The sequence below is a fragment of the Pseudophryne corroboree genome, chromosome 11 (assembly GCF_028390025.1).
Source record: "Pseudophryne corroboree isolate aPseCor3 chromosome 11, aPseCor3.hap2, whole genome shotgun sequence".
Taxonomy (NCBI): Eukaryota; Metazoa; Chordata; class Amphibia; order Anura; family Myobatrachidae; genus Pseudophryne; species Pseudophryne corroboree.
In genome coordinates this window covers 264,207,189-264,233,254 of record NC_086454.1, presented here as the reverse complement: position 1 = coordinate 264,233,254, position 26,066 = coordinate 264,207,189, and the positions used below count along the sequence as shown (strand labels likewise).

At 47.2% G+C, this 26,066-nt stretch overlaps 1 protein-coding gene across 1 annotated transcript in view; it reads right to left on the bottom strand.

The window, feature by feature from the left end:
* The window catches only part of LOC134970152 (speedy protein A-like), a 50,346-nt gene that overhangs the window by 10,117 nt on the left and 14,163 nt on the right, over positions 1–26,066 (bottom strand). Inside the window, exon 2 of the mRNA XM_063946191.1 lies at positions 4,060–4,152. The gene's annotated coding sequence lies outside the window, so the exon portion shown is untranslated. The remainder of the gene's footprint in view (positions 1–4,059; positions 4,153–26,066) is intronic.

Below are 26,066 nucleotides of genomic sequence, written 5' to 3'. Positions count from 1 at the left end.
TGAAAAGGTCTTGCATTGTCACACATTGCGTGTGGTAAATGGCATGTTGGCAATTTTATGTTTTTTTACACCAAACCTTCCCTTTATAAGAGGTGTCTTTTCTTTAAAACTGTATATTGGGTTTTTGATTTTAGACGACGCCCTGACTTAGATCCGCTATGCCCTTGAGCATCGGTTTTATTAGATGATGTTGCTGGACTAGTTGCAGATCACTTTGTGGATCAGAGGGCTTATAGATGTACGTGAACAAACCGCACTTGAGTAAAGCGCACCAACCAACCAGTACAAAAACAATAGATATATATTTTTATTTTTCTACTTTTAAACTTGCAGCTCAGTTCGAACTGCGCGGATCATATGACTTATAGATGCACGTGCACAAAGCACACTTGTGTAAAGCGCACCAACCAACCAGTCCAAAAACAATAGATATACTGTGTGTATATATATATACTAGGTGCTTCATCGCGCCCTACGGGCGCTCTTCACACCGTCGCAAGGGGCTACGCCCCCTTAACCCTTGCATGCCTTTCTGGGGTTCAACATTTGTATTATATAAAGTATTACCTGCATTCCTTTGTTAGTGGTTAAATATTGCACAATGAAAGGGCGTGCGATGGTGAAGGAGGCGCAGCCCCTTGCGACGGCGTGAACAGCACCTGCAGGGCACGATGTACAGAATGTAGCGGTTGCGGGGGGGACTGCGGATGGTGTCTGTAGATGCTGCAGGTGGAGGGGGGGCAGAAGTGGGGGTGGGGCCCGGATGGGGAAGAGTCGGGAGGTGCTGCGGGTGGGGGAGGGGCAGGGGAGTGGGGGATGCAGATTGGGGAGGGGTCCGGAGGCACTGCAGGTGGGGGAGGGGCAGGGGTGCCATGGGTGGGAGAGGGGCAGGTGTGGGGATGTTGTGGATGGGTAAAGGGTTCCGGAGGTGCTGTGGGATGGGAAGGGTCGGGAGTGCCGGGGGTGGGGTAGGGGTCCGCAGGCGCCATGGGTAGGGGAGGGGCAGGTACGGGTGGTGCGGCGCATAGGAAAGGAGGTCCGGAGGTGCTGCTGGTGGTGGAGGGGCAGGTGCGGTGGTGCCATTGGTGGGGGAGGGGTTAGTGAGGGGGGGACCACGGATGGAGGAGGGTGTCTGCAGATGCTGCGGGTGGAGGGGGGCAGGTGTGGGGGGAAACATATAAAGGGGGTGGATGGTGGAGGGGGCCTGGAGGTGCTGTGGGTGGTGAAGGGGCGGAGGAGTGGGAGCCGCGGGTGGTGTAGGGGGTCTGGAGGCACAGCGTGTGGGGGAGGGGTGGAGGGGAAGGTGCGGAGGTGTGGTGCATTGGGGAGAGGTCTGGAGGCGCTGCGGGTATTGTACCTGCCAAAAAGGTAGTTGGAGGGTATGCAGTAACAGGGCCAGGACAGGGGTGATAGGGTCAGAACAGGGTTGACGGGGCCAGGACAGGGGTGACAGGGTCAGAAAAGGGGTGACGGGGCCAGGACAGGGGCGACGGGGCCAGGACAGAAATGACAGGGACAGGATAGGGGTGGCAGGAACAGGACAGGGGTGACAGGGCCAGTATAGGGTTGACAGGGCAAGCACAGGGGTAACAGGGCCAGGATAGGGGTAACAGGGCCAGCATAAGGGTAACAGGGCCAGCATAAGGGTGACAGGGCCGGCATAAGGGTGAAAGGGCCAGGATAAGGGTGAAAGGGCCAGGATAAGGGTGACAGGGCCAGGATAAGGGTGACAGGGCCAGGATAAGGGTGAAAGGGCCAGGATAAGGGTGGCAGGGCAAGGCCAGGGGTGACAGGGACATGACAGAACACAGGGCACGGGAGAGATTGGTATTAGGGACAAAACAGTGGTGACTTACCGGAGTCACTGCTGCTGGCTACTGCTGTTCCACTCCAACCTGTTGGGATCTGCTGCTGGTGGAGACTTGGCATGGCTGACTCTCTTAGGCTGGAGTCCTGCTTCCTCTGCCCGTCCACATCCCTCCCCTCCTCCTCAGTCACACACCGCAGACCTCGCGCAGCTGCCGGGCACTGTGGTAAGGGGAGACTGGGAGTAACTGGTTAGCCCCCAGGAGATGCTGCGGCTGGAGGGAGGAGGGGGTCGGAGCCTGCAAGCAGCTCGGACTTCTGCAGCGTTACCCGCCGGCTAAAGTGTGTGAAGGAGCTGGGCGCACCTCACTGTGGGTGGCAGCGCTGCAGCTAGCGGTGGGGTTGCCGGGGCTGGAGATAACAGAGGCAGTACGGAACCTGCACAGCGGCAGGTGCCCCACAAAACTGCAGCTAAGAAGCGTGGAGTGTGCCAGAATGTGACGCTCCTCCGCGCCAGAGAGCGGGGGGGTCAAGCACACAGTGAGCCGGTGCCCGTCTGTCTGTACGGCATACCCCCTCACACACCCCCATACCTCCCAAATGTCCCGATTTTCGCGGGACAGTCCCATTTTTTTGGGTCTGTCCCGCTGTCCCACCCGCGGGTCGCAGTGTCCCGCGGTAACGGGGGGGGGGGTCAGTTGGAAAGCTCCTGTACTCGCTGTTCTGCTTAGCAGAGCAGCGGTGAATAGTGGAGACAGAGGGAGAGGGGGCATCAGGGGGTATGGATTAAGGGGGGGTTCCAGCAGCAGAGCCGGATTAAGGGGGGGGGCAGGGGGTACGTACCGTTGGCCCCACAGTTTTAGGGGGCCCCCCGGCTCGAGTAGCTCTGTCCCAGCTCAGAAGCCCCCCCCCCCGTCCTGCCAGCAACAACGGCAGCATTGTGCTACTGTCAGCACACGCTGCTGCGTGTTGGCAGGTCTGTGGTGTTGCAGGGAGGCAGCAGTCTCCCTGCTTTCTTCTGCCTGTGCGGGTGTGTAGGGGGGGAGCGACCACCTCATCTGGATGTAGCCCTAGCTGCTAGCTGAGGGGCCAAAATTCCATTAAAAAAAACAAAAAAACGGAATTTGCGTAAAGGGGCGTGGCCTCGCGTCCCTCGATTAGACCACGCCCCCAACCAACAGCAGGCACAGCAATGAGATAGGGCTCCCCTGTCTCAAGTGCCCTGGCCCCCTCGGACTCATAATCAGCCCCTGGGGGCATGCCAGCAGCTCACAGAGCACTGGGCATGCCCCCTCATTGACGAAAACGGGGCCCTTCCGTGAAGCCACGCCCCCTTTTTGCCGAGTGTGTGTCCCTCCTTCTGTCTGAAGAAAGCTCCTGCAGAAAGCTGGGAGGTATGCACCCCTGCCTGTGCCATGCCCATACTATCTGCTTCTGCTCCTAGTCTCCTGTAGATTTGGCCAGATCTGTGACTCATTTGACTAACTCCGCCCACTGTTGTGACTCCGCCCAGCGTTAGCAAATGAATCACAAAGTCACAAATCTGGGCTATTATATAGGAGATATATATATATTTTTTTTTTTAAACTTGCAGCTCGGTTTGAACTGTGTGGATCACACGACTTATAGATGCACGTGAACAAAGCACACTTGAGTATGGCACACTGACCAACCAGTGCAAAAACAATAGATATATATTTATTTTTCTATTTTTAAACTTGAAGATCGGTTCAAAAAGGGCGGATGACAGTGTTTATAGATGCATGTGAACAAAGCGCACTTGAGTAAAGTGCACCAACCGCCCAGTACAAAAACAATAGATATATATTTTTTATTTTTCTATTTTTATACTTGCAGCTCGGTTCAAACTGCACAGATCACAGTGCTTATAGATGCACGTGAACAAAGCGCACTTGAGTAAAGTGCACCAACCAACCATTATAAAAACAATAGATATATATTATATTTTTTCTTTTCTATTTTTAAAATTGCAGTTCGCCTTGAAAAGCGGCTTACATGGCTTATAGATGCACATGAACAAAGCGCACTTGAGTAAAGCACAGCCAATACAGCAGAGTACAGCGCAACACACAGCAGCATGCAGTGTGCCCCTATATACACAGTCAATATACTGCACAGCCTCAATTAGTCTGGAGTCTCTGTATGGACACAGCACAGCCTAAACAGCAGAGTATAGCACAGCATTTGTCAGCGTGTATTGAGTGAAATAGCGACGGCTCCCGGCTGCGGCACCTTATACAGAATCCAAGTCCTGCGAGAATCCGATGCCAGGAAGATGATGTTTCGGCCTCAACATGGAATCTGAGTCTGGCAGGATCACCCGAGCTATGAAAAGAACAACAGAGTTCATTCAATGGATCCAATATGCCTCCAGTTGCAAATGTTATTTTCCCTATCACCACTTTTTTTTGATGCCGGAACATGGTCTATTACTTTGTATGTAAGTGTTGCCAATGAATGCAGATATTCTTTGAAGTGCCCTGCAATGGGTCGCTCCTCTTTCTTGCCATTATATATATATATATATATATATATATGGTACAGCGCCACTTATGAGGTGTTTTCTAGCAACAGTATATCAAAATTAGTCTATTGGATAGAAACTCCCTAAATTTAAGGGCATCAGCTAACCTCTAAATGTACAGCAATGGTAAGTTACTGTGCCAATGGAACATAAAACAGGTGAATAGAGGTATCAGTGACTGGTTGTGCCAGGTTTATAGCAAGAAAATATTGAGGTCATAGAAAAGTGGTTAAAAAGTAGATCAGATAGCCCAAATAAAATTATAACATATTTTATTTATACAACAGCTGGATACATAAAATTGGGAGGACAAAGATTTTACATGTAGATATTTAAAAAGATGTATATACTGTAAATATGTACATAAAAACGTAAAATGTAGAAATTGTAAAAAATGATAAAATTTATAAAAAGTTATAAGAAGCAGCAACAACATAAATAGGAATCTGGAGGTAGCTTATCTGTAATGCAGGAGGTCAATTTGGAATTCTAACGCGTTTCATCTATGCAGATATCATCACCTTGATGAAGTCTGCATAGACAAAACGCATTGTAATTCAATTAAATTCAATTCAATTAAATATCCTTTTTCCTGCACCTAAAAATCAGGATGGCATGTGTGTAAACCCACTGATTCTGCGGGATGGCATGTGTGTAAACCCACTGATTCTGCGTAAACTGCGGAATCAACTGTTTTGCCCACACGCGAACCCCTAATTTTGTCATTTTACATGGATTTTACCTAGCAACTCATTTCACATTGGGCATTCATGCGCAGGGTAATCCCTGCTAACTGGATTGCTCTGGCATGGCAATTAGCCGTGCTAATTGAGTCGCCCCTTAAAGTGTATGGCAAGCTTTAGCTGTGCCACCCATGCTGACTGTCTTTCTCATTGTTGGGGTGTGGTGCCCCTCTACATTCCATTATTCTTTGATAACTGCCTCTATTATCTGAAATCTTGTCTGCCCACCTTGCTAATGAAATGCTACTTGTATTTTTTGCATTATGTTTTACTAGTTACCAGCCAAAATCAAAATGATGGAACAACATAACAGTAATGACAGCACTGGCTGCTGTGTGCGCCTGAACTGAGCAACAATTGAACTGCTCCATTGTGCGCCATCTAGTGGCCTCTGACGTACAAAACACTTGGATTCACCCCATATAGGTAAAGAGAAGTATTTGTTTTTTATAATATAGGATTAATACTGTAAGTAATTAAATAACCTCTACCCCAATAGTGCCATGGCCTCCTCTAGCAGGCTTTCTAGAGGGGAATTTCCAAATGCAGTCCACAATCTCCCACTCTGCGGAACATTGGGGCAAGTGTGGGTGTCTGAGTGAGCGAGGAACCTAGTTACGACTCTGGACATTAATGTTAACATTGGGGGGGGGGGTTATACACTGGATACAGTATTAATATTTTACACTATAGATGGTCTATATGTTGTATCAAACATTTAAATAATATAAATATATGGTCAGGAAAAGGTTGACCACAGCATAATAAATACACAAATACAATAGAACCAGTACTGCACTTTCTAAGCACACTTTCTCCTATCTCATGATAAGGCTCCTGTTTCTTCTTCCTGGCAGCTACTCTCTGGTCCAGTACACTGATTGAGGACTCAATCACACACAGCAAACCTGGTAGAAGCTGCTAGCACTGGGCATGTGCAGCAGCTCTGCTCTGTCCCTTAAACTGCATGATAATCGTATTTTCTCTAACGTCCTAAGTGGATGCTGGGGACTCCGTAAGGACCATGGGGAATAGCGGCTCCGCAGGAGACTGGGCACATCTAAAGAAAGCTTTAGGACTAACTGGTGTGCACTGGCTCCTCCCCCTATGACCCTCCTCCAAGCCTCAGTTAGATTTCTGTGCCCGACGAGAAGGGTGCACACTAGGGGCTCTCCTGAGCTTCTTAGTGAAAGTTTTAGTTTAGGTTTGTTATTTTCAGTGAGACCTGCTGGCAACAGGCTCACTGCATCGAGGGACTAAGGGGAGAAGAAGCGAACTCACCTGAGTGCAGAGTGGATTGGGCTTCTTGGCTACTGGACATTAGCTCCAGAGGGACGATCACAGGCCCAGCCTGGATGGGTCCCGGAGCCGCGCCGCCGGCCCCCTTACAGAGCCAGAAGAGCGAAGAGGTCCGGAAAAATCGGCGGCAGAAGACGTTCCTGTCTTCAATAAGGTAGCGCACAGCACTGCAGCTGTGCGCCATTGCTCTCAGCACACTTCATACTCCGGTCACTGAGGGTGCAGGGCGCTGGGGGGGGCGCCCTAAGACGCAATAAAACATGATAAAAATACCTTACATGGCAAAAAATACATCACATATAGCTCCTGGGCTATATGGATGCATTTAACCCCTGCCAGAATATACAGAAAAACGGGAGATAAGGCCGCCGAAAAGGGGGCGGAGCCTATCTCCTCAGCACACTGGCGCCATTTTCCCTCACAGCTCAGTTGGAGGGAAGCTCCCTGGCTCTTCCCTGCAGTCACTACACTACAGAAAGGGTTAAAAAAAGAGAGGGGGGCACTAATTAGGCGCAGTATTAAAACATACAGCAGCTATAAGGGGAAAAACACTTATATAAGGTTATCCCTGTATATATATATAGCGCTCTGGTGTGTGCTGGCATACTCTCCCTCTGTCTCCCCAAAGGGCTAGTGGGGTCCTGTCCTCTATCAGAGCATTCCCTGTGTGTGTGCTGTGTGTCGGTACGTTTGTGTCGACATGTATGAGGAGAAAAATGATGTGGAGACGGAGCAGAGTGTCTGTAACAGTGATGTCACCACCTAGGGGGTCGACACCTGAGTGGATGTACTGTTGAAAATTACGTGACAGTGTCAGCTCTGTATAAAAAAACAGTGGTTGACATGAGACAGCTGGCTACTCAGCTTGTGCCTGTCCAGACGTCTCATAGGCCGTCAGGGGCTCTAAAGCGCCCGTTACCTCAGATGGCAGATACAGACGCCGACACGGATACTGACTCCTGTGTCGACGGTGAAGAGACAACCGTGATTTCCAGTAGGGCCACACGATTGAGGCAATGAAAAATGTTTTACACATTTCTGATAATACGAGTACCACCAAAAAGGGGTATTATGTTCGGTGAGGGAAAAACTACCTGTAGTTTTCCTGAATCTGAGAAATAAAATGAGGTGTGTGATGATGCGTGGGTTTCCCCCCGATAACAATTGATAATTTCTTAAAAAGTATTGGCTGTATACCCTTTCCCGCCAGAGGTTAGGGTGCGTTGGGAAACACCCCCTTGGGGGGATAAGGCGCTCACACGCTTGTAAGAACAAGGGCTCTACCCTCTCATGAGATGGCCGCCCTTAAGGATCCTGCTGATAGAAAGCAGGAGGGTATCCAAAAATGTATTCACACACCTACTGGTGTTATACTGCGACCAGCAATCGCCTCAGCCTGGAGGTGCAGTGCTGGGTTGGCATGGTCGGATTCCCTGACTGGAAATATTGATATCCTAGATAAGGATAGTATATTATTGCCTATAGAGCATTTAAAAGATGCATTTCTATATATGCATGATGCACAGCGGAATATTTGCCGACTGGCATCAAGTATAAGTGCGTTGTCCAATTCTACCAGTAAAATGGTCAGGTGATGCGGATTCCAAACGGCATTTGGGGTCGGTCTTTTAGACCTGGTGGCCACGGCAACAACTGGGAAATCCACGTTTGTACCCCAGGTCGCCTCTCAAAATAAGACGCCGTATTATCAGGCGCAGTCCTTTGTTGGCAAGCGGACAAAAGGTTCCTCTTTTCTGCTCGTGACAGAGGGAGAGGAAAAAGGCTGAAGAGATTACCCAGTTCCCAGGAACAGAAATCCTTTCCCGCCTCTGCAAAAGCCCTCAGTATGACGCTAGGGCCTTACAAGCTCAGGCACGGTGGGGGCCCGTTCTCAATGAATTTCAGTGCGCAGTGGGCTCACTCGCAAGTCGACCCCTGGATCCTTCAGGTAATATCTCAAGGGTACATATTGAAATTCGAGACGTCTCCCCCTCGCCGTTTCCAAAAGTCGGCTTTACCGACGTCTCCCTCTGACAGGGAGGCAGTTTTGGAAGCCATTCACAAGCTGTATTCCCAGCAGGTGATAATCAAGGTACCCCTCCTGCAACAGGGAACGGGGTATTATTCCACACTATTGTGGTACCGAAGCCAGACGGCCCGGTGGGACCGATTCTAAATCTAAAATCTAAAATCTTTGAACACTTACATACAGAGGTTCAAATTCAAGATTGAGTCACTCAGAGCAGTGATTGCGTACCAGGAAGAAGGGGACTACATGATGTCTCGGGACATCAAGGATGCTTACCTTCATGTCAAAATTTACCCTTCTCAGCAAGGGTACCTCAGGTTATGGTACAGAACTGTCACTATCAGTTCAGACGCTGCCGTAGGGATGGTCCACGGCACCCCGGGTCTTTACCAAGGTAATGGCCGAAATGATATCCCTTCGAAGGAAGGGAATTTTAGTTATCCCTTACTTGGACGATTCCCTGATAAGGGTAAGATCCAGGGAACAGTTGGAAGTCGGTGTAGCACTATCTCAGGTAGTGTTGCGGCAGCATGATTGGATTCTCAATATTCCAAAATCGCAGCTGGTTCCGACGACTTGTCTTCTGTTTCCTAGGGATGTTCCTGGACACAGTCCAAAAAAAAAAAAAAAAGGTGTTTCTCCCGGAAGAGAAAGCCAGGGAGTTATCCGAGCTAGTCAGGAACCTCCTAAAACCGAACCAAGTCTCAGTGCATCAATGCACAAGGGTTCTGGGTAAAAATGGTGGCTTCCTACGAAGCAATCCCATTCGTTAGATTCCACGCAAGAACTTTCCAGTGGAACCTACTGGACAAATGGTCCGGGTCGCATTTTCAGATGCATCAGCGGATAACCCTGTCACCAAGGACAAGGGTATCCATCATGTGGTGGTTGCAGAGTGCTCATCTTCTAGAGGGCTGCAGATTCGGCATTCAGGACTGGGTCCTGGTGACCACGGATGCCAGCCTGCGAGGCTGGGGAGCAGTCACACAGGGAAGGAATATCCAGGGCTTAGGGTCAAGCCTGGATACATCACTTCACATAAATATCCTGAAGCTAAGGGCCATTTACAATGCTCTAAGCTTAGCAAGACCTCTGCTTCAAGGTCAGCCGGTGTTGATCCAGTCGGACAACATCATGGCAGTCACCCACGTAAACAGACAGGGTGGCACAAGAAGCAGGAGGGTAATGGCAGAAGCTGCAGGGATTCTTCGCTGGGCGGAAAATCATGTGATAGCACTGTCAACAGTATTCATTCCGGGAGTGGACAACTGGGAAGCAGACTTCCTCAGCGCGACCTCCACCCGGGAGAGTGGGGACTTCACCCAGAAGTCGTCCACATGATTAAAAAACTCGACAGGTATTGCGCCAGGTAAAGAGACCCTCAGGCAATAGTTGTAGACGCTCTGGTAACACCGTGGGTGTACCAGTCAGTGTATGTGTTCCCTCCTCTGCCTCTCATACCCAAGGTACTGAGATTGATAAGATGGAGAGGAGAAAGCACTATATTCGTGGCTCCGGATTGGCCAAGAAGGACTTGGTAACCGGAATTTCAAGAGATGCTCACGGAGGATCCGTGGCCTCTAACTCTAAGAAGGGACCTGCTCCAGCAAGGACCCTGTCTGTTCCAAGACTTACCGCGGCTGCGTTTGACGGCATGGCGGTTGAACGCCGGATCCTGAAGGAAAAAAGGCATTCCGGATGAAGTCATCCCTATCCTGATCAAAGCCAGGAAGGATGTAACCGCAAAAACATTATCACCGCAATTGGCGAAAATATGTTGCGTGGTGCGAGGCCAGTAAGGCCCGACGGAGGAAATTCAACTGGGTCGATTCCTACATTTCCTGCAAACAGGAGTGTCTATGGGCCTGAAATTGGGGTCCATTAAGGTTAAAATTTTCGGCCCTGTCAATTTTCTTCCAAAAAGAACTAGCTTCAGTCCCTGAAGTTCAGACGTTTGTAAAAGGGGTACTGCATATACAGCCTCCTTTTGTGCCTCCAGTGGCACTTTGGGATCTCAATGTAGTTTTGGGTTCCAAAAGTCACATTGGTTTGAACCACTTAAATCTGTGGAGTTAAAATATCTCACATGGAAAGTGGTCATGCTGTTGGCCCTGGCCTGGGCCAGGCGCGTGTCAGAATTGGCGGCTTTATCCTGAAAAAGCCCTTATCTGATTTTCCATTCGGACAGGGCGGAATTGAGGACTCGTCCTCAGTTTCTCCCCAAGGTGGTTTCAGCGTCTCACCTGAACCAGCCTATTGGTGGTGCCTGCGGCTACTAGGGACTTGGAGGCCTCCAAGTTGCTAGACGTTGTCAGTGCCCTGAAAATATATGTTTCCAGGACGGCTGGAGTCAGGAAATCTGACTCGTTGTTTATCCTGTGTGCACCCAACAAGCTGGGTGCTCCTGCTTCTAAGCAGACTATTGCTCGTTGGATTTGTAGTACAATTCAGCTTGCACATTCTGTGGCAGGCCTGCCACAGCCAAAAATCTGTAAATGCCCACTCCACAAGGAAGGTGGGCTCATCTTGGGCGGCTGCCCGAGGGGTCTCGGCTTTACAACTTTGCCGAGCAGCTACTTGGTCAGGAGCAAATACGTTTGTAAAATTCTACAAAATTGATATCCTGGCTGAGGAGGACCTGGAGTTCTCTCATTTGGTGCTGCAGAGTCATCCGCACTCTCCCGCCCATTTGGGAGCTTTGGTATAATCCCCATGGTCCTTACGGAGTCCCCAGCATCCACTTAGGACGTTAGAGAAAATAAGAATTTACTTACCGATAATTCTATTTCTCATAGTCCGTAGTGGATGCTGGGCGCCCATCCCAAGTGCGGATTGTCTGCAATACTTGTACATAGTTATTGTTACAAAAATCGGGTTATTATTGTTGTGAGCCATCTTTCAGAGGCTCCTCTGTTATCATGCTGTTAACTGGGTTCAGATCACAAGTTATACGGTGTGATTGGTGTGGCTGGTATGAGTCTTACCCGGGATTCAAAATCCTTCCTTATTGTGTACGCTCGTCCGGGCACAGTATCCTAACTGAGGGTTGGAGGAGGGTCATAGGGGGAGGAGCCAGTGCACACCAGTTAGTCCTAAAGCTTTCTTTAGATGTGCCCAGTCTCCTGCGGAGCAGCTATTCCCCATGGTCCTTACGGAGTCCCCAGCATCCACTACGGACTATGAGAAATAGAATTATCGGTAAGTAAATTCTTATTATATACCATTGCTATTGTCTTAATTTGAGCCACTTGCCAAGAGGTGGGAGGTTTCTGGGCAACCAGAACTCCCCACGTGAGTTTGCCTATGAAGGTGGTCATTTTATGAGGCACATTGAGGCAGCTGTCTCATATGATAAGATTTCTTATACAGTAAAAGAAAAGCAGTTGATTTTTATTTTTTCTATTTCTTTCGTCAATAGTCTCATTCAGTGGTCTCGACATTTTTAGTAGCTCTTCTACTGAAGAGAATTTTGTGATATTAGTAATATGAAAATATAATGTACCACATAATACATAATACATGTTGTACCCAGGGGAGGATTGGATGGAAAAACAGCCCAGGAAATTTATGGAAGCAGACCTAATGGACTGGAGGTGGGGTCTGATGAGGAGGGGTGGGGGGTCTGTTGAGGGGGGCGGGATCCCTACTCATAGAACCTGATAGCACGCAATTGCGCCCTTCCTTGCGTATTTTGTTGCATTTGTGTCTGAGATCAGGGGCGGTTTGGGAACTAAAAGTGGACCTGTAAAATTTTGTAGAAGTGGGCAGCACAAGGGACATATCATACCGTGTAGCCATGGCAGCATCACTGGATGGCAGGGTTACTGTACTGCAGAGAAGGAATAAAGGAATGAATGGGGACAATGCAGTGTACTGAGTGCGGTGGGCTGCCTGTCATGTGGGGGATGGGGGCCACATCATAACACACAAAACAGGCCTATCAGACACGTCGGCCTACCAGGAATCTTCCTGGTGAGCCCTATGGCCAATCTACCCCTGGTTGTACCTAAATGTATTGAAAACATCATATAAAATATAATTGTTGTGTTTCGACATGAGATCATTGATACTAACTTTTATTTATTTTCAGCATTGTAGAACAGGTACGCTGTAATAACTACCGATATATCGTCATAAAAGTTAATAATACGATATAGTCTGATTAAGTGGTTAGTTAGAACGAATTAGTGTCACAATGTATCATTTCCTACATCATTCATCAGAATACAGGTGTTACATCTTTAGCAATGCTACAAACTCAGTAATCTGCGGCTTGTAAAATGCCTCCCTGACCCCTTACAGCAAGGGAAATCAGACAGAGCTTCTCCAGTGCTGGAGATTCTACAATTCTGTTTTATGTAGAACTTCACAGCAGACCCAGCGGAACAGCTTTTTCATTTCACCGCCGACCTCTTCCCTTCACTTTGACCTGTGTCTTTTATTCCCCAGCCATGCCCGCATTTATCTCTGCATAAAAAAGGGCATGATATTTCTTGATCTGCTTTGAAGGGCTGTTCCTCTTTCAGAAAGATATTATACCAGGGGATAAGTTGTAGTGAAATTTGACAGTCATCTCTGTGAAATATTGCTTGGTAAAACATGTATATTAAAAGTTAAGCAAAGAATTATCTACAAACAGGATTGGCGGTATGTGGCTTTTTATTCACTGAAAATGTATGTTTAACTACAGGGCATCTTCCGTAGTGCTGCACTGGAAGTTATCAGGGGAAATATGTTCCTGTATCCAGGCACCATTTTAATAATTCAGTAATTTTTTTTTGTATATTATATACATGCATGATGCATGTATCACTATGGGTGTCAATCCCACCAAGCCTGGCTCACAATTATGGGCTGTATTGCAGTTGTTTAAAGTATACATGTCACCTACACACCATAGAGTTATACAGAGGCAAGGGTGCAGAGAGAGTACTCTTTGCCTGGGCCCAGCTCTGCACCCCCACCTCTGCAGTATCAGCACATGGGGTAGGGACCAACACCGAGAGACACCTGTTGCCCCCATCATGCAGCATGACCCCCCCATCCAACACCCACCCCCCACATGCATCGTATGGTGCTACATAGTTTTTTCACAATTTTTTGTGTAAACGTGGCTGCACCTCCTCCAATGCGGCCATGCCTCCCCCTCCCCCGTATACGGCCCCGTCCCAACTCTTGATGGTCCTGTACAGAGGTTCAGTAATTGGCTATTCAACCTATAAATTCATTAGGGACTATTGTAGTGATGTAACCAAAGTGTGAAGTCTTTGTAACAGAGAGAGATGCTAAAAAGTATATATGAAGCCGTGAAATTGTCATATTTAAGAACGTTTCACCTAACATCAGGCGTTTTGACACCCTTACAAATGCCCATCCCTAACGCTTGTGCCTTTTACCTGTGCTCCTAAACTTGCAGATGCCTGGATTCTGGATTTGGGCTGTTGCTAATCTGCTGTTTCCTGTGCCCTTAAACGCTGCTGGATACCTAGTTCTGATTTTCAAATTTCAAGTGACCTGTCTATTGCTTGTGCACTTAAAACTTTTGGATACTTAGGGGTCTATTCATGGAGCAGTGAAAAGAGTGGAGAAGTGAGCCAGTGAAGTTGCCCATGGTGACCAATCAGCATTGAAGTAACATTTGTAATTTGCATACTATAAAATAATACAGAGCAGCTGATTGGTTGCCATTGGCAACTTCTCCACTGGCTCACTTCTCCACTCTTATCACTGCTTCATGAATACACCCATTAGATTCCGACCATTTGGATTGTCTCTGACCAGCCTTTTTGCCTTCAATCTATTGCTGGATACCTGGTACTGACTTTAGGACTGTACCTGACCTGTCTTTTGTCTGTGCCCTGAATACACCTTACTAAAATCTGTTTCGTAACCTGTGGAGTAACCCTGTCTCCCATTACCTGGTTCCTACGCTTCCTGGTTTCTCTGTGTGCACTACTTAGATGACTGACTTGAAGCCATCTAACAGGTGAGCAATTTAGTATATTATCTGGTTTCTCACTGCTGTTGCCATATTTGATAGATACTCTGCTACTCAAATTCACATAGGCAAATGGTAGATGCACTGTGTTGTGTCTAGCTAATATAAATGACTCAATATGTCCTTAGAACAAGTCACAAAGATCATCCCATTAGAGACAATGTGAAATCAAGGCTGTTGGTTGAGGACTTCTGCACCTTAGGTGCGAGAGATGTGAAGTTCACCACGATAGGGCATTGATGTGACAGAAAACAGACTGCTCAACCAGATCTTACAGATGGCACGGAAATCAGGAACCCCCCCAAAAAGCCTTTTTCTTCAGTAAATGCAGAACATCCTAAATACCAATTGATTGCTAAACGAGCACTTAAAGAGTTTTTATTAAGTACATAGAATATAAATCTATTCAGCATGTAATTAATTCAAAATTACATGAGCAATAAATGAGTAATTAAATTTGCAAGTAATGCTTAAGTCTTTAGTTGGCATTTACAAAGAAAGCCCAAGTAAGTTTATTAACTAGCAATTTATTGCTAAAAATACTGCCATTTCATGAGTGTGTTGATTAAAATCTAACTTACTTTAGCTAAATTGTTATAGGCCAATTAAAAGTCTTAGAGTCCTTTCAAGTAAATTAAGGACAAATACGATTTTCTTTAATGCTAATAATATTGAGGAACGGTGATACAGTCATGCTTCATGCTGTGCGTTTTCCCAGGATGTATGTTATCCTGTCATCTACACACAGGAGAGGCAGCCATGTTGAGGTTACTACAAATAGACAATCAAGCAATCAATTAGGAACTACTGGCATCCTTGTGTCTGGTATATATAGAAGAACACATAAGCGCATGGGCTTGTGGGTAATGCATAATTTGCTAGCTAAGGGGTTAGATGTAGGATACTTCTTGATAGACAATTGGTTATGCAAAGCAGCCTATGAAGGTAGTGGGGAGAGAGTTTAGTAGGATTAGTATAGTTAGGAAAGAGGATGACTTCTGTCTCTTTGTTCTGGAGTCCAGCTGCTGAGGACCTCCTGACTCAGATCAGTGACCACTTTGTTTGCACTTTATATTTGTTCTTTGTATGTTCCATCTTGTTCTTTACCACTCTGATCCCTTGTCTCCTTTCCTCCCCATAATTTTGACTATTTTTTCTTACCTTCACCTGCACTTCCTCCTCGGTTCCCTCCAGCCACATTCCTGTCATTACTGTTCCTCCCAGCCCCCTTGTTCCTTTCCCACTGCCTTCTCCCCAGTCCCATTCCTGGAGTATCATGGACTTAATATTCGGCCTTCACCCCAGTCACCCCTGCTTCCTCCTCCCCCTTCATCCAGACTCTCTGTTCTCCACCTCCTCTGCCCCTTCACCTCACCACCGCTAGTCCTGGGCTTTGTTCCCTGACACAGATATGTGTGTACTCATGCCTATGAAACCTTCTCCTCCTCTCACCTGAGGCAACATTCTGCCTTGGCACCAGCCAGCTTTGTCTTCTTTGGAATGTTGCCTGCCCTCTTGCCTTCTCTTTCTGTTGTTCTCCTCAGCTCCACCCACCGCCTACTGCTCTGTACTTCCTCTACTCTTCCATTGCCCAAGTGCTCACCCATCTCCCTCACACCTTGCCCTGGCCTTCTATAATTGCTGGATCCCCTTTGTAGTAAGGCAATGGGTCCTGCTTTTCTGAGGGGACTTTGGCATGTCCATAAGGAACATTCTTCTGGCCCAGTAGGGGAGGTGGCTATTCTCGCAGTCCTGTGTATATTGGGGGCAGAGATGTGCCCTCTGTTGTCATCTTCCTGTTTTGCGGTGTGATAGTTAAACAATACTTTCTTAGCTACCTTTCATTTAGTAATCATTTTCATTATTTTATAATTGAATAACATTTAACTGACAGTCGTTGAGTTATGAGTTATGTCAATATTTCAGTAGTGTTAATTTAATTTAAGCCATCATAAAAATCAAGGTTTCATTTATTTCCACTCTAGAACTTATACTTAAACAGGAATGCGGTCAAGATCCCGCCGGACTGAATCCCGGCGGTCGAAATACCGACGCCGGAATCCCGACCGGCACAATCCCGACATATTCTCCCTCCGTGGGTGTCCACGACACCCATAGAGGGAGAGTAAATTAGTGTGCCGAGCGTAGAGAGGCACCGAGACCACAAGGGGCTGCGTTCCGCTCGCCACCCCTGTCGGGATTGTGTGGTCGGGATTCCGGCGTCGGTATTTCGACCGCTGGGATCCCGTCCAGCGGGATTTAGTACTGATCCCCTTAAACAGCATAATATGAGGCTTTATAACAATAAATTCATACTTCACAACATTTCAAGTTGCCAAAGAAAAACAATAAGGGTTCCTGCACAGGGCCGCTTTTGCTTTGTTAGTGACCTGATGCATTAAGTTGCACTGTACACGGAACATAGGCACTTGGGGGCCCATTTATCAGAGGCATATTTGCGGATATTTCCTCAAAAACACCCAATTTTGGTGGTTAGCTACACATATTAGGTAACACCTGAATGCATGAAGGAGGGACTACAGCAGGTATCTCCGATACCTGCTGCGATCCCTCCATTCCTACTGGCAGCCACATCCCCCATTCTTGATATTGGCCCCTGCAGCTACCTCCATCTGAAGATGGTGGTAGCCCATTGTAGTCAACTCCAGAATTAACTATTCACCGAACAGACTGGAGTATTTCTCGCATGTCTGCTAAACAGATTTATCATCCATAGTAATAGGACCAGTTAGGACAAAGCAGTTTTAGCTCTTTAACCCTATCAGGCATCCGTCCTAATTATGCCATGTGACCTGCAGGTGCCTGACAGGCGTTAACTTTATACTTCATAACAGAGCTGCACATGTAAGGTAAATGATAATAATCTGTTTTATCTTCAGGGTTCAGATCTTAAACTTTCAATTCTGGGTTAGGGCAATCCTTTATATATTCACCAAAGTATGAACAAGCATGATCTTTCCCAGCAAAGTGTTTAGACTTTAGTCAAGAAAAAAAATATATATCTGGAATCTATCTGAAATAGATTGGAAAAGGGGGATTTACTGAGCTGTGCTGAACAGAGACAGATCCCACTGATCCATCTGTAGGAGTGAAAGTTCTGTCATGTCTAGAACATAACCAAATATATACAACACAGCAGTCTGCCCCAGGGATATCATCCATGGAGTCAATCCCAGTAAGAGGTGATTTGGCAAATACTTGCGGTATCTTTTGTATAAAGAATGGGAGCAGCTTGGTCTTTCTAACCACTGCTGATGAGAGTTTTCTGTATCAGCAAATATGTTCATTTGAGGCAATAATATTGATGCACAGGAACTAATGCAAATGTCGCCGTGTCAGTGGGTCTCCCAGGAGCCCAGTGAATTGCAGATAAATCTGCTTCTTCTTTCATTTAATCGAGGTGACTGGAACCAGAGATAGTTTACACCTATTACTAAGACTATGCCATGTACATATACCACACATTAAATAATTTTTCTCCTATTATTTTCTCTTATCAAAAAACATCAGCACAAAAGTATGGCTGGGTCATTTATAAGCCCCAAGCCTGCAAAATACATATATTGCTTCATTTGGGTTCCACATATGCCATAATGCCTGGAGATACTGGAGATTCCCCAAACCTCATCCTAAAGGAACACAAACTATTATTATAATTATCAAAAGGGAAGACAGATCATACATTAAATACCATCTCCTAGCATTGGGCATTAAGTGTATTTACCTGTTATGTGTTCATTGTGGCAATTTCCATAGCTTATCCTTGATGGAAAATGACTATAGTCAGCTTACCCATAATTCCCTGGGCAATGTTTTTCTCACAGTTTTATGCACTATTGCAATATCCCCACAGAAAAAAAAAGTTGTAAATGTCAGTGGCATTTTCATATGTTCAAGGACATCACTGTAACAGGGTGGCAGTGCGTCCTGTGTTGCTCTCTAAACCCGTGACATTGTGATGTATCGCCTAGAGGGTGGGCTGGCTCTAGGAACTAGAGCTTTGCCGGAAGCGTCCTGAGGATGCTCTAGGCAGGTCCACAAGCTGCATGATGCCTGCCCAGAGTGTCCCTTGGATGCTCCTGTCAGCTCTGCAATAGCACTATTAGCAGCAGTGTGTCGTTCCCATGGAGAAGTGACAGTTCCCCCCAAGGCCTTGCACACTGGGAAATGGCACCACTTGCACACCCCTCCCTACGGCCCTGTTCAGGTGTATAGTGGAGCTCAGCACATTGTCACCAAACATAATATTAATTAAAGCTAAACTCAAAGCATACATTTGAAGCTGTCTGTTCGGAATTTAGGCAGCCATTGCGCAGGTTTAGACAATATATAGGAGGAGGATAAAGGATAAAGCCTTGGAGAGAGTCAAAATGGAGAAGTTGCCCAAAGCATCCAATCAGATCCTGTTATTTATGTAGAACAGTCTTTGTAATGACAGTTCGAATCTGATTGGTTGCAATGCCCAACTACTCCACTGTATCTCTCTCTTCAAGACTTGATACATCCTGCCCTTAGACTGATAACTCACCAGAGAGAGAGATGTATCAAAGCATCAAGATAAATTGTTAAAGTTGCCCATATCAACCAATCAGTTGCTAGCTATTACTTATCTAGCCCAGTCTATAAAGTTACAGTTGGAAGCTCATTGGATGCTACTCATCAACTTTATCTCTCTCATAGGTTTTATACATCTTCTCACGGAACTAGAAGCATCACCATGTCAGAGCTGGAATGATCTATTAGGCAACATAGGGCTAGTAGGTTATGAGTATTATCTTAACTCTTTAATATGGTTGTTTTTTATTTGTTGTTGTTGTTGTTGTTGTTGTTGTTGTTGTAGTACCAACCAACCAGCTCCTGTCATTTTTCAAACACAGCCTGTATCATGACAGTTAGGAGCTGACTGGCTGGTACTTTATCGCCGTCCACTTTATCTCTCTCCAAGGCTTAGTACTGTACATAGGGGGTAATTCAGAGTTGATTGCAGCAGCAAATTTGTTAGCAGTTGGGCAAAACCATGGCCCTCATTCCGAGTTGTTCGCTCGGTATTTTTCATCGCATCGCAATGAAAATCCGCTTAGTACGCATGCGCAATGTTCGCACTGCGACTGCGCCAAGTAACTTTGCTATGTAGAAAGTAATTTTACTCACGGCTTTTTCATCGCTCCGGCGATCGTAATGTGATTGACAGGAAATGGGTGTTACTGGGCGGAAACACGGCGTTTCAGGGGCGTGTGGCTGAAAACGCTACCGTTTCCGGAAAAAACGCAGGAGTGGCCGGAGAAACGGTGGGAGTGCCTGGGCGAACGCTGGGTGTGTTTGTGACGTCAAACAGGAACGACAAGCACTGAACTGATCGCACAGGCAGAGTAAGTCTGAAGCTACTCTGAAACTGCTAAGTAGTTAGTAATCGCAATATTGCGAATACATCGGTCGCAATTTTAAGAAGCTAAGATTCACTCCCAGTAGGCAGCGGCTTAGCGTGTGTAACTCTGCTAAATTCGCCTTGCGACCGATCAACTCGGAATGAGGGCCCATGTGCACTGCAGGGGAGGCAGATATAACATTTGCAGAGTTAGATTTGGGTGGGTTATTTTGTTTCTGTGCAGGGTAAATACTGGCTGCTTTATTTTTACACTGCAATTTAGATTTCAGTTTGAACACACCCCACCCAAATCTAACTCGCTCTGCACATGTTATATCTGTCTCCCCTGCAGTGCACATGGGGGGGTCATTCCGAGTTGTTCGCTCGCTAGCTGCGTTTAGCAGCATTGCACACACTAGGCTGCCGCCCTCTGGGAGTGTATCTTAGCATAGCAGAATTGCGAACTAAAGATTAGCAGAATTGTGAATAGAAAATTCTTAGCAGTTTCTGAGTAGCTCGAGACTTACTCCTACACTGCGATCAACTCAGCCCGTTTCGTTCCTGGTTTGACGTCACAAACACGCCCTGCGTTCGGCCAGCCACTCCCCCGTTTCTCCAGACACTCCCGCGTTTTTCCCTGGCACGCCTGCGTTTTTTAGCCAATGCCGGGAAAAAGCTGAGATGCCGCCCAGAAACGCCCCTTTCTGGCTGTTAATCATTCACCGAACACCAGTGCGCCGCAGACGCTACAGCAAAACAGCTAAGTTTTAGGTAAAATAACTAAGCGCATGCGCTCTGCGTGCCATGCGCATGCGCAGTTAGCGACTAATCGCAGTATAGCGAAAATCGTCAACGAGCGAACAACTCGGAATGACCCCCATGGTTTTGCCCAACTTGCTAACAAATTTGCTGCTGCGATCAACTCTGAATTAGGTCCATAGACCCTTCTGTGCAGGGTGGCTCACTAAAAACTGCCTCCATTTTCAAGAACATTGATTCAGCCTAGATTATAAAATGGCTGCCTGGGCTGTAAATTTGAGATGAGCGCCGGAAATTTTTCGGGTTTTGTGTTTTGGTTTTGTGTTCGGTTCCGCGGCCGTGTTTTGGGTTCGACCGCGTTTTGGCAAAACCTCACCGAATTTTTTTTGTCGGATTCGGGTGTGTTTTGGATTCGGGTGTTTTTTTTAAAAAACACTAAAAAACAGCTTAAATCATAGAATTTGGGGGTCATTTTGATCCCAAAGTATTATTAACCTCAAAAACCATAATTTACACTCATTTTCAGTCTATTCTGAATACCTCACACCTCACAATATTATTTTTAGTCCTAAAATTTGCACCTAGGTCGCTGGATGACTAAGCTAAGCGACCCTAGTGGCCGACACAAACACCGGGCCCATCTAGGAGTGGCACTGCAGTGTCACGCAGGATGTCCCTTCCAAAAAACCCTCCCCAAACAGCACATGACGCAAAGAAAAAAAGAGGCGCAATGAGGTAGCTGTGTGAGTAAGATAAGCGACCCTAGTGGCCGACACAAACACCGGGCCCATCAAGGAGTGGCACTGCAGTGTCACGCAGGATGTCCCTTCCAAAAAACCCTCCCCAAACAGCACATGACGCAAAGAAAAAAAGAGGCGCAATGAGGTAGCTGTGTGAGTAAGATAAGCGACCCTAGTGGCCGACACAAACACCGGGCCCATCTAGGAGTGGCACTGCAGTGTCACGCAGGATGTCCCTTCCAAAAAACCCTCCCCAAACAGCACATGACGCAAAGAAAAAAAGAGGCGCAATGAGGTAGCTGTGTGAGTAAGATAAGCGACCCTAGTGGCCGACACAAACACCGGGCCCATCTAGGAGTGGCACTGCAGTGTCACGCAGGATGGCCCTTCCAAAAAACCCTCCCCAAACAGCACATGACGCAAAGAAAAAAAGAGGCGCAATGAGGTAGCTGTGTGAGTAAGATAAGCGACCCTAGTGGCCGACACAAACACCGGGCCCATCTAGGAGTGGCACTGCAGTGTCACGCAGGATGTCCCTTCCAAAAAACCCTCCCCAAACAGCACATGACGCAAAGAAAAAAAGAGGCGCAATGAGGTAGCTGTGTGAGTAAGATAAGCGACCCTAGTGGCCGACACAAACACCGGGCCCATCTAGGAGTGGCACTGCAGTGTCACGCAGGATGTCCCTTCCAAAAAACCCTCCCCAAACAGCACATGACGCAAAGAAAAAAAGAGGCGCAATGAGGTAGCTGTGTGAGTAAGATAAGCGACCCTAGTGGCCGACACAAACACCGGGCCCATCTAGGAGTGGCACTGCAGTGTCACGCAGGATGGCCCTTCCAAAAAACCCTCCCCAAACAGCACATGACGCAAAGAAAAAAAGAGGCGCAATGAGGTAGCTGTGTGAGTAAGATAAGCGACCCTAGTGGCCGACACAAACACCGGGCCCATCTAGGAGTGGCACTGCAGTGTCACGCAGGATGGCCCTTCCAAAAAACATTCCACAAACAGCACATGACGCAAAGAAAAATTAAAGAAAAAAGAGGTGCAAGATGGAATTGTCCTTGGGCCCTCCCACCCACCCTTATGTTGTATAAACAGGACATGCACACTTTAACCAACCCATCATTTCAGTGACAGGGTCTGCCACACGACTGTGACTGAAATGACGGGTTGGTTTGGACCCCCACTAAAAAAGAAGCAATTAATCTCTCCTTGCACAAACTGGCTCTACAGAGGCAAGATGTCCACCTCATCATCATCCTCCGATATATCACCGTGTACATCCCCCTCCTCACAGATTATCAATTCGTCCCCACTGGAATCCACCATCTCAGCTCCCTGTGTACTTTGTGGAGGCAATTGCTGCTGGTCAATGTCTCCACGGAGGAATTGATTATAATTCATTTAATGAACATCATCTTCTCCACATTTTCTGGATGTAACCTCGTACGCCGATTGCTGACAAGGTGAGCGGCGGCACTAAACACTCTTTCGGAGTACACACTTGTGGGAGGGCAACTTAGGTAGAATAAAGCCAGTTTGTGCAAGGGCCTCCAAATTGCCTCTTTTTCCTGTCAGTATAAGTACGGACTGTGTGACGTGCCTACTTGGATGCGGTCACTCATATAATCCTCCACCATTCTTTCAATGTTGAGAGAATCATATGCAGTGACAGTAGACGACATGTCCGTAATCGTTGTCAGGTCCTTCAGTCCGGACCAGATGTCAGCATCAGCAGTCGCTCCAGACTGCCCTGCATCACCGCCAGCGGGTGGGCTCGGAATTCTGAGCCTTTTCCTCGCACCCCCAGTTGCGGGAGAATGTGAAGGAGGAGATGTTGACAGGTCGCGTTCCGCTTGACTTGACAATTTTCTCACCAGCAGGTCTTTCAACCCCAGCAGACTTGTGTCTGCCGGAAAGAGAGATCCAAGGTAGGCTATAAATCTAGGATCGAGCACGGTGGCCAAAATGTAGTGCTCTGATTTCAACAGATTGACCACCCGTGAATCCTTGTTAAGCGAATTAAGGGCTCCATCCACAAGTCCCACATGCCTAGCGGAATCGCTCCGTGTTAGCTCCTCCTTCAATGTCTCCAGCTTCTTCTGCAAAAGCCTGATGAGGGGAATGACCTGACTCAGGCTGGCAGTGTCTGAACTGACTTCACGTGTGGCAAGTTCAAAGGGCATCAGAACCTTGCACAACGTTGAAATCATTCTCCACTGCGCTTGAGACAGGTGCATTCCACCTCCTATATCGTGCTCAATTGTATAGGCTTGAATGGCCTTTTGCTGCTCCTCCAACCTCTGAAGCATATAGAGGGTTGAATTCCACCTCGTTACCACTTCTTGCTTCAGATGATGGCAGGGCAGGTTCAGTAGTTTTTGGTGGTGCTCCAGTCTTCTGTACGTGGTGCCTGTACGCCGAAAGTGTCCCGCAATTCTTCTGGCCACCGACAGCATCTCTTGCACGCCCCTGTCGTTTTTTAAATAATTCTGCACCACCAAATTCAAGGTATGTGCAAAACATGGGACGTGCTGGAATTTGCCCATATTTAATGCACACACAATATTGCTGGCGTTGTCCGATGCCACAAATCCACAGGAAAGTCCAATTGGGGTAAGCCATTCCGCGATGATCTTCCTCAGTTGCCGTAAGAGGTTTTCAGCTGTGTGCGTATTCTGGAAACCGGTGATACAAAGCGTAGCCTGCCTAGGAAAGAGTTGGCGTTTGCGAGATGCTGCTACTGGTGCCGCCGCTGCTGTTCTTGCGGCGGGAGTCCATACATCTACCCAGTGGGCTGTCACAGTCATATAGTCCTGACCCTGCCCTGCTCCACTTGTCCACATGTCCGTGGTTAAGTGGACATTGGGTACAGCTGCATTTTTTAGGACACTGGTGACTCTTTTTCTGAGGTCTGTGTACATTTTTGGTATCGCCTGCCTAGAGAAATGGAACCTAGATGGTATTTGGTACCGGGGACACAGTACCTCCAACAAGTCTCTAGTTGGCTCTGCAGTAATGATGGATACCGGAACCACGTTTCTCACCACCCAGGATGCCAAGGCCTCAGTTATCTGCTTTGCAGTAGGATGACTGCTGTGATATTTCATCTTCCTCGCAAAGGACTGTTGGACAGTCAATTGCTTGGTGGAAGTAGTAAAAGTGGTCTTACGACTTCCCCTCTGGGATGACCATCGACTCCCAGCAGCAACAACAGCAGCGCCAGCAGCAGTAGGCGTTACACGCAAGGATGCATCGGAGGAATCCCAGGCAGGAGAGGAATCGTCAGAATTGCCAGTGACATGGCCTGCAGGACTATTGGCATTCCTGGGGAAGGAGGAAATTGACACTGAGGGAGTTGGTGGGGTGGTTTGCGTGAGCTTGGTTACAAGAGGAAGGTATTTACTGGTCAGTGGACTGCTTCCGCTGTCACCCAAAGTTTTTGAACTTGTCACTGACTTATTATGAATGCGCTGCAGGTGACGTATAAGGGAGGATGTTCCGAGGTGGTTAACGTCCTTACCCCTACTTATTACAGCTTGACAAAGGCAACACACGGCTTGACACCTGTTGTCCGCATTTCTGTTGAAATACTTCCACACCGAAGAGCTGATTTTTTTGGTATTTTCACCAGGCATGTCAGTGGCCATATTCCTCCCACGGACAACAGGTGTCTCCCCGGGTGCCTGACTTAAACAAACCACCTCACCATCAGAATCCTCCTGGTCAATTTCCTCCCCAGCGCCAGCAACACCCATATCCTCCTCATCCTGGTGTACTTCAACACTGACATCTTCAATCTGACTATCAGGAACTGGACTGCGGGTGCTCCTTCCAGCACTTGCAGGGGGCGTGCAAATGGTGGAAGGCGCATGCTCTTCACGTCCAGTGTTGGGAAGGTCAGGCATCGCAACCGACACAATTGGAGTCGGACTCTCCTTGTGGATTTGGGATTTCGAAGAACGCACAGTTCTTTGCGGTGCTACTGCTTTTGCCAGCTTGAGTCTTTTCATTTTTCTAGCGAGAGGCTGAGTGCTTCCATCCTCATGTGAAGCTGAACCACTAGCCATGAACATAGGCCAGGGCCTCAGCCGTTCCTTGCCACTCCGTGTGGTAAATGGCATATTGGCAAATTTACGCTTCTCCTCCGACAATTTTATTTTAGGTTTTGTAGTCCTTTTTTTACTGATATTTGGTGTTTTGGATTTGACATGCTCTGTACTATGACATTGGGCATCGGCCTTGGCAGACGACGTTGCTGGCATTTCATCGTCTCGGCCATGACTAGTGGCAGCAGCTTCAGCACGAGGTGGAAGTGGATCTTGATCTTTCCCTAATTTTGGAACCTCAACATTTTTGTTCTCCGTATTTTAATAGGCACAACTAAAAGGCACCTCAGGTAAACAATGGAGATGGATGGATACTAGTATACTTATGGATGGACTGCCGAGTGCCGACACAGAGGTAGCTACAGCCGTGGACTAACGTACTGTGTCTGCTGCTAATATAGACTGGATGATAATGATATGAAATCAATATATATATGTATGTATATATAATATCACTAGTACTGCAGCCGGACAGGTAGATAATATATTTATTAGGTAATGATGACTGATGACGGACCTGCTGGACACTGTCAGCTCAGCAGCACCGCAGACTGCTACAGTAAGCTACTATACTATAGTAGTATGTACAAAGAAGACAGAAAAAGAAAAAAACCACGGGTAGGTGGTATACAATTATGGATGGACTGCC